At 41.5% G+C, this 15852-nt stretch overlaps 1 long non-coding RNA gene across 20 annotated transcripts in view; it reads right to left on the reverse strand.

Annotated features, from left to right (window-relative positions):
• LOC122439514 overlaps positions 1-15852 on the reverse strand; it is a 517062-nt gene that overhangs the window by 230124 nt on the left and 271086 nt on the right. For 19 of the 20 annotated variants that reach the window (XR_006268889.1, XR_006268894.1, XR_006268888.1 and 16 more), the window contains one exon: positions 11665-11844. This is a non-coding gene — a long non-coding RNA (uncharacterized LOC122439514). Of the gene's footprint in view, positions 1-8751; positions 9351-11664; positions 11845-15852 lie in introns of those variants that run through there. The other variant, XR_006268890.1, reaches the window with a different exon arrangement.

A 15852-nucleotide genomic window follows, 5' to 3' on the forward strand; every position in this document is an offset into this window, starting at 1 on the left:
CTTCTTCCAGATTGTTGGGGTTGTTGCTGTTTTGTCTTTAACAAGCAATGCTTCTTCCTCTCTTCTGTACACTTTTCCCTCCGTCTGAAACACGCACCCCCTGTTCTCCGCCTGCTCACTGCCACCCTGCTCTCAGATTGCCTCAGACGTCGCCTCCCCCAGAAGGCTTTACTGAGTCCATCTCAGGCTAAGTCGAGCGTTGCCCGTGACACATTCCCATAACACATCACACTAACATGACAAGGGACATTTGTCATTATTTGTTCTGTCTGCCTCTCCTGCCAAACTGCAAACGCCCTGAGGGCAGAGAAGATAACTCCCTGGTTCACATCTTCGTCACCAGGGATCACACAAGCTCTGGTATACGGCAACAACCTCATAAATCGATTAATCATGAAGGGAAGCCACGGACAAACAAATTGAGAAAAATATATCATCTTACAGCATGACAAAATATGGTCGATTATTTCAAACCACCTTACACATGAGGAAGCACACCAAAAAGCATCCTGTGCTTCACATGCCAAATGTCTGAGATTGATTGTTCACGCGAAAGCCTTTACAACCTATGATGTGAAAGCAGTGAGAATCAATCAGAGTTTAGACATTCAAGTGCATATGTTTGTCCAAGTGCTCTTTCTCTCCACAAATGTTTATTGAATGTCTGCTCTGTGACGGGAAATTTTCTAAGCTGAGAACAGAGATGATAATTAAGTTTCTTGCCTGAGTAACCAGATGAATAGTGGTATTGGTAACCAAGACGGGAAAGTCTAGGGAGAGACAGGTTATGACAAAAGTAAAAATTCTTTTAATGAATTAAAAGCATTATAAAAGCTTACATTGTTAATAATTATTTTTCTTACTTCAATTTGGGGGTCAATATAATTACTTACCAAACTATAAGAAATTTGAATTGAAATGATTACCAAATGACCAGAGACCCAGGTGTGGCTGGTTAGCTAAGTAGCCTAAAATTCCTTTCTTTCTATTGTATACAATTACTTGTTTGTAAAACAACTCTGAATGTCGCCTAAGATCTCTTGTGGCTTAAAAATGCTATTACTGTTTCATTCTAAACTTTACAAAAGCATGAACATTCTCAGAACACACGAATCTAGATTCTATATGTGTATTCAATTCTCAGGAGAATCATTAAGCAATTGCAAATACAGTATCCTTGACCCAATACCTCCACTCCTAGGTACTTCCAACAGCAATGCTTAGCAAGTTATAGACCACCTCGTGTGTGTATCTCAGTAACAAAATAAAACAGCTTCCTGTACTCATGGGGAACCTCCTGTGCAGTCCCCATAAACCATATGGCTTTTAAAAAGGAAGTGTGGAAGAGGGGAAAAAAAACCTGTTAACATATTAACCTTATTATTTTGAAACTAAAAGATATTTTAACTCATTACTCCACTCTCGAGAAATGAAAACTTACATTCACAGAAAAACTTGTATGTAAATGTTTATAATAGTTTTACTCACAGTCACCAAAAACCAGAAACTACCCAAGTGCCCTTCAACTGGTAAATCGATAGACTATGGTACAACCACATGATGGAATACTAGCAAGCAATTATAACAATAAAACAACAAAATTATCGGTGCATGCAACATGGATAAGTCTCAAATGCATTGTGTTAAATGAAAGAATATAGACTCAAAGGTTGTGTATATCATGTAATTCTATTTAAATAATGTCTGCAAGAGGCAAAATTATGAGGATAGTGAACAGAGCAGTAGCTGACAAGGATCCAGATGGAAGCAGAGGTTGACTACAAAGGTGAAGCAAAAAAACACGTTTCAGGGTGACAGAATTTTCCCTCACTGTGGTGGTTTTACATGACTATTTACTTGTCAAAATTAATAGAAATTTTCACCAAACAGAGTGAATTCTCCTGTATTTTTTTTTAATTATGAGGAACATACAGCATGCCCCAAGACATACTGTAGCATGCACTTGCACTGAGTTAGGAATGGCAGTGACAGGGCAGATCCAAAAGCAATGACCATCCAAGGAACAAGCCCATCTAAAGAGACAAAAGAGCTGTACTCTGAAAACTATGAAGACAATGATGAAAGAAACTGAAGATAACATAAAGAGATGGAAAGATATACCACATCCTTGGACTGGAAGAATCAATGTTGTTAAAATGACTATGCTACCCAAGGCAATCTACAGATTCAATGCAATGTCTGTCAAACTATCAACACTATTTTTCACATAACTAGAATAATTTTAAAATTTGTATGGAACCACAGAACACCGCAAATAGCCAAACAATCTTGAAAAAGAACAGGGCTGGAGGAATCATACTCCATGACTTCATAACGGATTACAAAGTTTGACTTGATTACTATATAGTAATCAAACATTATGGTGCTGGCACACACACACACACACACAAACCAGATACATAGACCAATGGAACAGGATAGAAAGCCTGGAAATAAACTCACACCCTTGTGAGTTTACAACTAAGGAGGCTAGATCTACAACTGATCTACAACCAAGGAGGCTAGAATATACAAGAGAGAAGAGACCATCTTTTCAATAAAATGGTGTTGGGAAAACTGGACACCACATGTAAAAGAAAGAAATTAGAACACTCTAAAACTATACACAAAAATAAACTTAAATTGGACCAAAGCCCTAAATGTAAGCCTGGATACTATAAAACTCCTAGAGGAAAACATAGGCAAATGCTCTTTAACATAAATTGCAGCAATATTTTTGAATACATCTCCTAGAGTAATGGAAATAAAAACAAATGGGATCTAGTTAAACTTAAAAGCTTTTGCATAAAGGAAATCATAAACAAAATTAAAGACAATCTAAGGAATGGGAGAAAATATTTGCAAATGGTGTGACCAAAAAGGGATTAATTTCCAAAATCTATAAGCAGGTCATACAGCTCTATATTAAAAAAAAAGAACCCAGTCCAAAAAAAATGGACAAAAGCCCTAAATAGACATTTTTCCAAAGAAGACATACAGTTGCCCTTTCAGGTACATGAAAAGATGCTCAAATTGCTATTTAAAAAATGCAAATCAAAACTACAATGAGGTATCACTTCACCTCATCAGAATGGTCATCATCAAAAAGTCTACAAATAATAAATGTTAGAGAGGGTATGGAGAAATCCCCTACACCATACATCCCCTACAATCCTACACCATTGGTGGAAATGTAAATTGGTGCATCCACTGTGCACAATAGTCTGAAAGTTTCTTTAAAAACTAAAAATAGAGTTATCACAAGATCCAGCAATCCCACTCCTGGGCATATATATAGAAAAAAATGAAAACTCTAATTTGAAAAGATACATGCACCCCAACATTCATAGCAGCACTATCTATAATAGCCAAGGCAGAAAAGCAACCTAACTGTCCATCGACAGGTGAATGGACAAAGAAGATGCGGTGTACATACACACATATATATGTGAAAGTTGCTCAGTCGTGTCTGACTCTTTGTAACCCTATAGACTGCAGCCTGCCAGGCTCCTCTGTCCATGGAATTCTCTAGATCAGAATACTGGAGTGGGTAGCTGTTCCCGTCTCCAGGGGAACTTCCTGACCCAGGAATCGAACCAGCATCTCCTGCATTGCAGGAGGATTCTTCACCAGCTGAGCTACCCGGGAAGCGTGCACACACACACGCGCACGCACACACATGCACGTGCACACACACACACATGCACAGACACACACACACACGCAAAATGGAATATTGCTGCTGCTGCTGCTACTTAGTCACTAAGTTGTGTCAACTCTTTGCAGCCCCTTCCTGCCAGGCTCCTCTGCTCACAGGATTTCCCAGGCAAGAATACAAGAGTGGGTTGCATTTCCTCCTCCAGGGGATCTTCCTGACCCAGGGATTGAACTCAAGTCTGCTGCTTGAAAGGTGGATTCTTTACTACCAAGTTACCTGGGAAGCCCACAATGGAATATTACTCAGCCATAAAAAGAATGCAATAGTGCCATTTGCAGCAACATGGATGGACCTAGAGATTATCATACTAAGTGAAGTAACTGGAACAACGACAGATGTCATATGGTATCACCTATAAGCGGAATCTTAAAAAATGATACAAATGAACTTATTCGCAAAGCAGAAATAGACTTAAAGACATAGAAAACAAACATGGTTACCAAAGGGGAAAGGCCAAGAGGGATAAATTAGGAGTTTAACATTAACAGATATACACTACTATATATAAAATATATAATCAATAGGGATCTACTGTATAGCACAAGGAACTATATTTAATATCTAATAATAACCTGTAATGGAAAAGAATCTGAAAAAGTAAATACACACACATTTATAACTTAATTATTTTGCGGTACACTTGAAACACAATGCTGTAAACCAACTGTACTTCAACTATAAAAAAGAGCCATGATCATGAAACCCAATGCTAAGTCAAAAGTCTGAAATAAACCCAGAATCAATATACAGTCTCATTCATCCCATGGCCCTTTTTCTTGGCAAATTGGCATCAATAAAATAGCGCAGTCTAGGAAATCATCCAAGACATTTATTAAGCAAGCACAGATTAAAGACTTCTCAGTTTAAGAACCTCTTTTAGGGAAAGGAAAATTAATATAAATCAAGAGGTGACTGAAGCTTTCTGAAACCATGGCAGGGGCGGGGGGCAGTAATACTGGGAAGACTCACTGTCAGACACCATTTCCCACAGCACTAGCAGACTGATTAAGTCTAAAAGGGAGCCGTCTACATTCTAAACTGGAAATGAAAGCGGTGTGCAAAATACAAATTACACCCTCACACACACAAGCACAGCAAGCCCGTGAAAAGCAGCAGAACTGAAGGCAAACCCTCACCCCGTTCATCTGTGTTGAAATGCTGACCTCTTGTGTCGAAGAGACGTTGCAGCCTGTGATTCCACGCTTAACCACTTGATGTGGTTTTTCAGAGGTTTGTGTTAAGAGAAAATGAAAGAACCAGTACAAACAAATCTCAAATATAATCCAGCCTGAGACTGTGCTTGACACAGAAATTATGTCTGCTCTACCTCTCACTTCAGCGTGCCTGCCATCCACTTTCCAGGTATTAGTCACTTATTCCAGTCCCAAGAAAAATACACTCAACAAAAGCAAATTAAGCCACATATCCCCGCAAACCCCAACAAAAATAAATGAGGACATAAAGGAAAAGGAGATTATGTTTAATTTCTCATTAGATCATGGTCCAATTGTCAGAATATTAATTCTGTCTACCTGATTCTCATTCATTCTAATCTGAATTCTCTTCATGGCATATGAGTAACTGCTTGCTTTTGTAGTTAATAAGTGATTTCCTTCTCACACCGTTTGGTTGATACTCATGTTTGGCCCTGGATGAATAATGAGATTAATACTCAACAAAGCTAACTATTAGCTAATGAGAAAAAAATTCGTATTGGGGGAAATTTTCAACTGTTCCATATTGCTCATATATTCAACACATTTTAGCACTAACTATATACCAGGCTATACAAGAAGAGGAGCTTCCCAGGTGCCTCAAGTGGTAAAGAATCCACCTGCCAATGCAGGAGACGTGGGTTTGATCCCTGGGTTGGGAAGAGCCCCTGGAGGAGGAAAGGGTGACTGAACAATATTAGTTCTATCAAGTTCACAAGGGTAAATATAAAGTGATAGTCCATGTAGGAGTTTTAATCCAAGTTCTTCAGCGATCAATTCATTCAGCACATATGTATTGAACCTGGGTTCATCCAGGTGCTGGGATGACTGATCAAACCTAAAGCATCATCGCCTGTATGCCACACCACTACTGAACCACTAAGAAAGGTAATGTCAGTTGAACTGTGCTGCAATGCCTGAAACAATCATCTAGTGACGCTGACATTTATCCCATGTATTCTCAGGGATTTCGAAGTTTTTTCTGCTTTCAACTGCAACACTTTTCAGGCTATGGTCATACTTGCCTATCACAGTAGCAAAACGAAATCTTGTTTTATTCATATAGTCTCTTCATATAGGCTCTATGAAGCCCATGGTTGTTGCTTTAAAAGGAAATACGGAAAAGGGGGGAGCTGTTCTGTATTAACATCATTATTTTGAAACTAAAGAATATTTTAACTCTCTCTAATCCAAAAAATGTAGAAAGGACCTGATTCAGAATTCAGAACTTTTAACTGAAAAGTTTATTCATAAAAAAAAAAAAAAAACTGTCCTTACTTTCACATTTTTCCATGGATCAAGAATTCATTTTGGCCAGATGTCGGTTCTGTGAGGACCATTTGGAGAACTGCAATGTAGAACTAAGGTCTTCAATTTTTTCACTTCTGTATTCCCCTAAAGGAATTTTTAAATTTCTATGTATGCCTTATTTTTGAAAGTAACATTTTCACCATCATTTAAATGGCTGTATTATAAATGTTACTATTTTAAGTTAAAAGTATCTTAATGTCATAGCTTTTTAGAAGTACAGAATTGCTATCACTCTTCTTGTGACAAAATATTTGCTTCAATACCAACTGTAAGACCCAGTGTCCTGTTCCCACGCTTTTCTTCATACACTATCACTTTTTGTTTAGGTGCTCAGTCACAGGACCATCATTTTAAAAACATTTTAAGCCACAAGGAAATCCACTCGGGCAGTACCAAAAGACGCGCAAATAACTTGAACAACTAAGACCGGATTTGCACTATGACCGACAACGCCTGTGAAATACACATCAGTTTCAGAAATGCAAAAATGAGGGAAACGCGCACCTTAGGATTGAGAAACACGGTGGCCTGACCTCAGTGCAAGGGAGCCGTCCAGGTAGCCACGAGGGAAGAGCTGTTCTAGCTTAAGATAGAGAATTAAATTCAAACTCATTTATGAGATAGGCTGCCTCTCCACTTTGGAACTAGGATCCACGCCCACATAACCTCCAACAGGCACCTGGGGTGAAGGCAGGCAGATACCGCTCCTCTCCTCTGGACAGGGGTTCATCCCAGTGCAATCGCCAGACCTGCAGCCTCGGGCTCTGGTGGGCGTCTCACGTCCCAGCACAGACCTACTGAATCAGAAGATGTTGGGGTGGGCTCCGCACGCTGTTGGTTCAACAAGCCCTCCAGGTGATTTCCATGCAAGTGAAAGTTTGAGAACCACTGCCTCGGGGTAACTCCAAAGATAAAAAGGCAAAGGAAGTTATCCTGCTTATTTCCTTTCTGTTATCCCATGGGTTTATAATTTTATGTAAATGTCCAGTCTCTTCCCAGATGTCCCCAGAGGAGTGAAGAAGAAAGACTCTGTTCCTACCTGAGCCAAGATGTCCAGGGGACACATCCCGAGGCCACCCTGGTGGCAAGGGCAGCAGCAGTGAGAATCCCCAAAAGGAAGGAGACTTCTGGAGAACAAGAGCCATAGGTTCAACGTGCTCTCACTTGGAGAGTTGTACACCACCAATGCTGGGAAAGACTGAACGCGGGAGGAGAAGGGGATGACAGAGGATGAGATGGTTGGATGGCATCACCGACTCAATGGACATAAATTTGAGTAAACTCCCGGAGTTGGTGATGGACAGGGAGGCCTGGTGTGCTGTGGTCCATGGGGTCACAAAGAGTCAAACATGACTGAGAGACTGAACTGAACTGAACCCCCAGTTTTCAAACATAGTGGTTTTAATAGGGTTTAATTCATGTTTTTTTCAAATCCATACTTTTATTTATTTTCAAGAAGTTTAAATCCTCAAAGGGTACAGCAAAAATATGGAACAGGTTTAATTCATTTTAACAAGGTATTGTTTTCTAAGCTGAAGGTGACTTGGGGCTAGGGGAAGGTATTGTTGTTATTCCACCATTGCTCAGTCGTGTCCGACTTTGTGACCCCACGGACTGCAGCACGCCAGGCTTCCCTGTCCTTCCCTATCTCCCAGAGTTTGCTCAAACGCATGTCCGTTGAGTCAGTGATGCCTTCCAACCATCTCATCCTCTGCAGCCCCCTTCTCTTCCTGCCTTCAATCCTTCCCGGCATCGGGGTCTTTTCCAATGAGTCGGCTATTCCCACCAGGTGGCCAAAGTATTGGAGCTTCAGCATTAGCACCACTCAAGCACATTGTGAGAATGTTTTCTTACACTCTTTTCAGTTGTTCTATACTCTTCATTACATCTAAAGAAAGCCTCCATTTAGTGTCTTTAACTCTCTACAAAAAAGAGAGAGACCAAAAGATAGAAATCCTTAGGCTCAAGTGCCTTGGTAGGCTCCTGTTTCTAGCTGGAATTCAATAATATTTTCTTGTTTTCACCATTATTTCTTTTCATGGTTACCTTCTATTGTGGCAGGGAATTCTGGTTTTTCATCTGAGGTCATTATCTAAAATTTCCACTTAAGGAAAGTTTATTTAAGTGAGAGATGCATCATTTTAAAGAACAACATTAAGAAAGTTATAGTAGAGGTAGTCTGAGGATACGGTATGTAAATGGAACCACTATATTAAGGAAGACTGTGGGTTGTTATTCTGGCACTTACACTAATGAGAACTCAAATTCAGCTCCTCTCCTCAAAGTGCAAGTTGTTATCCCTAATTCAACCTTCGGGCTGGCTTACAGAGAAGCTACGTTGAGCTTAATCAACTGTTACGACAGTTGATTTAAACAAACAAAACAAAACAGAGTCAGACAAAAAGTCATTCTACAAAAGGAGATTGTAACCAAAATTTTTAGAATAACATTTTTATGATAAAAATGTGAATTATGGTAATGTATCCTTTTTAATGAGAAGGGGACAAATAAGATACAAACTCTTCATTACTAGTGACAATTAAAATGCAAATAATTCTCACAGCGAATCATGATTATTTCAATGCTATGAACAAATTATCCTTCTGCAAGTAATCGTTTAGGCAGTTGGGTTTAACAAAGTAGGGTTTTATTAATCCTAGGGCCAGAATTTCTCTACTACACTGTTTTGATTTTTCCCATTTTAATACATCTCAAGTACACTCACTAATGCTTCCCTCAGCATACATGGTGATGGTAACGCTTAGGTATAAATTACTGACTACTCAGTTAATTTCCATTATTCTGCATAAGGCTCAGCACATAGAGTTACAGCAGTTATATAAGTTAATTTCTAATCAGAAAATCATCATAGCATTTTCTTTGTAGAGCTTGGAACCAAATCTGGTATGGTTACTGGTTGGGAGGATATGACAGTTTCCTGTAAAATAAAGTAAGTGATAAGAAAAGAGGACAGTCGCATCCTCCTTGGAAGGGAGAATGCTTCCATGAGGGCAGAGCTTATGCAATCAGAACTCTCTTGGCAACCAAAGATGCTTTGACTGGATTCTACTCTTTGGCCATTTCTCCTTCTGGGATCCAGTAGCCACCTGAGTAAATAAACACATCATGACTGTTACTGGATTTCAGAGTCTATTAGGAGCCAGCAGGCTGATTCAATCCTTACTGACAATCCACATTCAAGAGATTCAGAGCCAGGATCACTGAGTTACTAAGCCATTAAAAATTAACAGAAATAAAAATTGAACCAGACTGGTATAACTTGGAACAAAGATGAAAAACAAGGTAACCACCAGGGGGAGGTGAGGGCAAAAGGAACCAGTGGTTTTCGGCATCACGCTCCTTCCACAAAGAGACCTGGGTTGAAAGGGAACTGTTAGCCAGAGGGCCCTCGAGATAAAAGTGGGCTCCTGCAGGACGTGTTCCAGGTCCTGGGAGACAGCAGCACAAATTAGATAATATTGTGTCCTTGTTTAATTGTTGTCATTATGTGTTGCAAAAAATAACCTTGGGGCAAACAGTAAAGACAAGACTTGGCTGAATTTCCTTCTTTCTCTTCATACTGAAGGCTCACAAAGTCTTGCCCAGCCATCTTTTCCATTCCACAACCTGCTGTCATAAGGTCTTTCTGTAATTCTTCTCTGGTTGAAAGGTTTTAAGTTCAAGCCAGACTTCAAGTGTCTGGGGGGATGAAGTTTAGAATCCCACCATGCAAAGCTCAAGGCATCTGTCCCTTTCTACCTGCAGCCTCTCCCCCCAGTCTTCATCAGGAACCTGGGGGGAGTTCCCCAAGGTCACCTGCTCCCTGCACCCACAAATCAATCATGGAAAAGTCTCATCCTGAGCAAGTCCCACCTCCCGTCTCCTCCGAAGAAAAGGACTGTGGGGATTCCATGTGCATTGCACCAGTTTAACTATACTATTTGTCTACATGTCTGTGAATTCAGGGTCTATGTTAAGGGTCCTTGTCACTTTAAACTCCGGGGCTTTGCCCAGATACAGCTGTGTTTCTTGATGAAACAAATATACCTCTTTGCTTTTAGGGGTTTTCCCCAGCTCATTGTGTGGCTTTAGCTTCATCACTTAACTCATCCACTCTTTCATTTCCCATTTACAGTGTGCAATGTCATGGCAAAGAATGAGTGACAGCAATAACTTGAGTTTAAAATGGGCCCTCCTTCCAGGAGACTTAAAATAATTCATGAGGACTACCTGGCATCCTTCTCAAAGTCCTAGTGAGGAAGGTTTTGTTATTCATACTGCTTTTACATTTTGATTCCATTTTACTGATACAAATACCAAGCGCCAAGCTGTTGGAAAGATTTTTCTTGGGATCATTAAGCTATTATCCTCACTTTGCACTATGTTATCAAAAGCCTCTGATGGTGCTTTCCTGGTATATATTATTCAAGTTACACAGCTAAAAGTATTCCGCGTCAGTATCTGACAATAGGCAGAAACTTTAAAAATCGCCATTAAAGCCGGAAACCTATCCCCTCGTTCTTTAGGCAAGAATTAGGAAAGAAGCTTTGTTACTTTTTTGCTCAAGTAACAGTTTCTATTTCTGAGTAAAGTGCAGGTTCTGTTGCTACTTCGGAAACAGCAGAGAGAGTCCAAGCCATCTCCACTGCCGCACCACGCACATAACCAGAGCCAGGCAAGCACACGCATCGAGACAGAAACACAGGTGGCCTTGCCAAGGTCCAAAGGTCTGCGCAGAAAAACACCAGAAGCCAAGTCTCCAGAGCACAAACAACCAGGCAGAAGGTCTCCCAGGAACAGGATGTTCTCCTGCATTTCCCATTACCCTGGCCTCTGGGCACGGTGTCCATTTCCTGCTCACCACACGCCCCCTCTGCCAGGAAAAGAAATGGGATCTCCCTTGGAAGAGCTGCTGGACCATCCACCAAACCAGGGTCCTGACATTGGAGATGCAGTCTCTTTAGACCGGATCTTATGGGATTGCCCTGGTGGTCTGGGGGTTAAGACTCTGCCCTTCCAACACAGGGAGCATGGGTTCGATCTGTGATCGGGGATCTAGGATTCCACATGCTGCACGTGTGAAGTGACTCCCCCCACCCCTACCACCACCAGAAATATAGACTGAATCTCAGAGAAGTAAGTTTTTGTGGGAGAAGTGATACAAATAACTTTTCCTCCTCCAGACTTAGCATTCCATATTATCCAGTATCTAAATATACTGTTAGGTCTTACAAGCAACCTATACTGTGACCTCACTCCATCAAACTTAAACTTCTATTAATAGGGTAAATCAGCACTACGAAGAAAAAAGAAAGGAAAGAGGAGGATAATAAGTAGCACAAAACATGACAAGGGCGGAGGTAATGGCCTACGGTGATTGTCAGAAATCAGAACGATGGAACAGCAAGCAAAGACTCTTACCTTCACAGTTATTTGGAACCAAACTTTGAAATGCATTTGAAATATGAGAGCAGGATAAAATTCAGTTCTTGTATTTTGGTTTCTGTTTCTTTGTTTTGGTGTTTTCAGCCTGACACGTGGAAGATGACACGGAGCATTTCTCAATGACCGTGGTCTAGCCAACTGTTGTGCCACGATTTTCTGGAAGGGAAATTTAGGCACCATTAGTCAAGTCTATTCACTCTCTTCACTTCTCATTCCAAGACCTAGTTCCCAGTTGTGCCTCCAGAAAGGAATTCTGAGTAGAGTAGGCCCCCAAAAGATTTTTAAATTTTTAAATTCCTTAGCTACGGAATCGTAAGAGATAATTTTAAGTAACCGTGCCTTGTATGTGTTCAAAATGTTTGGGATACTCTCTTAGGTACATCTCTCCAATACTGTCCCCAGGACTTTGGCAGTTTACAGAGAGTGAAACTGATGAAGAGAGGTAAAATGATGGGCTTGATGTGAGAAATCATGTCCAAAGATGCCTAGACACGTAACTGAGAAGAAGATTCCACCCAGTCAGTCTGCCGAACCGGTCTCCTGGCACAGCAGGCCAGCCTTGACCTTGGCAGCATCTTCCATCTAAAGAGGCAGATGCCAAAGGGAGCATTAGCATTACACAACACAGAAGCAGCATTGTAAGCACAGCATATAGATGTGGCCCCCTGCAATACAGAAGATTTCCCTGGTGTCCCCAAACCCCCAGCGGACTCACAAGAACACAGACCTCTCGTCTCCCAGCTACTGTGTTCTGGGCTTTGTGGCTTCTTCCTTACAATCTGACTATGAACACAAATGGTACTTTAATCATTTTTCCCTTTCTCAGGGAAAATTCAAAGAAATTCTCAGGAGTTCACTGCCATTGTAAGGTAATAAGTATAATTTTACCTATCATCAGTCATCGTTACACAGATACAGAGAAATCACAGTTGGCTCAGTCATTCAATGAAAGACTTCCTTTATCTTCTTTTGGTTGAAAACAGAGGAGGGAAGATCAGGCTAAAGGTGGTTTATACCAGAGCTTACTGACAAATTAAAGTGTGTATGCGTGTGTTTGTGCGTGTGTGTGTGTGGTTGTATGATTAACTTCTGCTTTCATATTGTAATAGACTCTTATAAACCTCAGAGTAAGTTTTAATTTGTTGTAGTTCTGTTTCATTTTCAAGGTCAGGGTTAAACTCATCCATTTAAATTGAAACCTTGAATGTCTTCCAGATTCTGTTCAAATATTTTTCATTTAACTGTCTAAAGATCAAATGTAAATATATCACCTCTGCAAAACAGCTCTTAGCCTAGTGCCTTGTATATGCTTAGTGTATAACAAGTATTTATTGGTAAGTTTGTTCCCAGTTTTACTGCCAAAATATAATTTCAGATGATTCAGTTTTCTGGATGGGGTCTTGAACTCCTTGTTTAACAGGTCAGAGATCTAAGTTCGGAGACTTTAGCCGAACAACTTGAACTGTAACTTGAGTTCTCTAAGTCCATATTGAGTTCCCCTGGAGGTACACTGTGTGCTTTATCCCCAAACCCTATTATGGAAGCACATAAAAATTCTGTGAATCAAAATGATGCAAGGGGAAAGCGTATTTTGGACAGATAGCAATAATAGTCAGGTCTTACTATGAAGTCCTTTCACAGGACAAACTGCAGAATGTGTTCGTTGTGTGGATATCGTTTGTCTCCGAAAGCCACCTCTAGAGGGTAGCACACCCCTCGTAACAAACAAGAGTCTCCTCGGTTTGGAATAAGCCTGGAGTGAAAACCGAGCGGTGTTTGAAACACTTATTAACAGCTTTAAATAAGGAGAACCCACAAATCTATCAAGCCCAGTATACTTTTCGTCTGTGTGGGGGAGAAAGGGGGCTGAAATGAGAGTGTAACTGTGAGCCTTTTCTCTTTCCTCCCTCCCAAGCACAGAGCTTCTAATAGTTAATAGCAGATGAACTTGAAACTTCCCTTATAATACCAGCCTGACACTTAATTTTAAAAGCAGAAGCAAAGAACAGAGGGAAAATGAGATGTGTACAAGGAACTACCACCGACTGAGTGTTGCTGGAATCCAAGTGGTAGGAGCCGAGGGCGGAGAATTAGGCAAGAGACGGCCACAGCGGGCCATGTGTGCCCGGAAGGGAAGCGGAACTTGCTCATGTAGATTCCAGGAAGCAGTGGAACAGCTTAGCAGAGAAGGATGGGGTCAGAGCTGTGTTTCATGTGGATCATTGAGGTAGCTCTGAACTGAGCAGAATTGAGGGCAGCAAGTCTAGAAACCAGGAAGCCAGTTTAGGTGGCTGGGCCAGTCCAGGAAGAGAAGGCACATTTGATGACGGGAGCAGTGACAGATGGGAGGATGGATTTTAAGGAATCCATGGGAGGGAAAACCAGCAGAATGTAATGATCAGTTGGATGAAGAGAGTGAGGAAGAGAAATGTTAAGGCTATTATTTTATAACTTGGATCATCGGGTAAAGCGGAGGTGATACAACAGAGAGAGACCGAGTTTGGAGGGACGTGTACCTGGTTTTTGAAAAATCCAATCTGAAATGTCTGATGAATCCCCAGGGAAGGTACCTGACAGGTAATGGAATTGGTGAGTCTGAAGCTTGGGGAAGGAATCTGAGTAGGAGATCGAATTAGAGAGTCATTAGCATACAGGTGGTAGTTGAACTCCAGAGAGGAGATAAATTCACCAAGAAGAGTAGCTATAATGAGAAGCAGTGAGCTGGAAACAGACACCTAGGGAACATAAGCATGTGAGTGGTGGGTGCAGAGAGAGGAGTCTGTGGTTAAGAAGAAACAGAAATGAATGAGACAAACTGGGAAAGATACCGTTACCTTGGGGGAGCAGCAGTGCACATAATCCACGTTGCCAAATGCCCCAGAAATGTATCGCAAAACAAAGATTGGAAAACATCCATTGAATTTTGCTATTAGAAGAATACTGGGGGCCTTAACAAGGGCACAAGCCAGATTGCAGGGGGTGCAGAGTGAATGAATGGCACCTCGAGTGGTCACACTGAGTATGTACAGTTACTCCTCTAAGAAGTTTGGATAAGGGAGAAGGGGACAGGGGATATTTTCCAGGGAACATGAAGTCACAGATAGATTTCCTTTTTAATGAATGGCAGGGAAACGAAGAAGCTTACCGTCTGAAGGGAACACACACCTACAAGAGGCAAAGATGGAGTTTCAAGACAGAGAATGGCTTTGGAGCCTGATCCTGGCAAGTCTGACCAGCTGGGCCCAGAATGAAAGGGGGCAACCCCTCTTAGGAAACTGGAGGAAGAGTCTGAGAGCTGTTAGTGCAGCTCCATGTCCGGGTCTAGAGGAGGCGAGAGATTGAGGGAATTCATGCCCCACTGCTTCTGTGGCAGGGAAATCCATTGAGATATCACTTTGGATATTGCTCACGTTACTGTAGTAATCTCTAGTGAATGAACAAGTCAGCCTTTGTGTTGTGTTTCCTGGTCCCGCCTCGAAGCACTGGGATGACTTTTGTGCTTCTGGGGCTGTAAGCGAGTCTCTGGGATACCAGGGTGGCAACTCCCTCCCAGCCTTTCCTTTTAAGTGTTTATTTAATTCAGTTCAGTCGCTCAGTCGTGTCCAACTCTTTGTGACCTCATGGACTGCAGCACGCCAGGCCTCCCTGTCCATCACCAACTCCTGGAGCTTGCTCATATTCATGTCCATCGAGTCGGTGATGCCATTCAATCATCTCATCCTCTGTCATCCCCTTCTCCTCCCGCCTTCAATCTTTCCCAGCATCAGGGTCTTTTCCACTGAGTCAGTTCTTCGCATCAGGTGGCCAGAGTATTGGAGTTGCAGCTTCAGCAGCAGTCCTTCCAATGAATATTCAGGACTGATCTCCTTTAGGATGGACTGGTTGGATCTCCTTGCTGTCCAAGGGACTCTCAAGAGTCTTCTCCAACACCACAGTTCAAAAGCATCAATTCTTTGGTGTTCAGCTTTCTTTATAGTCCAACTCTCACATCCATACGTGACTACTGGAAAAAATAGATTGGGCTTCTCCAAATGGTCATTAGGAGTGAAGAACCCTATGGTGTGACTGGGCTCACAGCTGAGGTCAGAGGAGAGAGTTGGTGTACTACAGTTGAAGAAGGTAAGTGTGAGACCCTGGGGGTGGCTTCCCTGGAATGAAGAAAGG

The sequence above is a fragment of the Cervus canadensis genome, chromosome 4 (assembly GCF_019320065.1).
Source record: "Cervus canadensis isolate Bull #8, Minnesota chromosome 4, ASM1932006v1, whole genome shotgun sequence".
Lineage (NCBI taxonomy): Eukaryota > Metazoa > Chordata > Mammalia > Artiodactyla > Cervidae > Cervus > Cervus canadensis.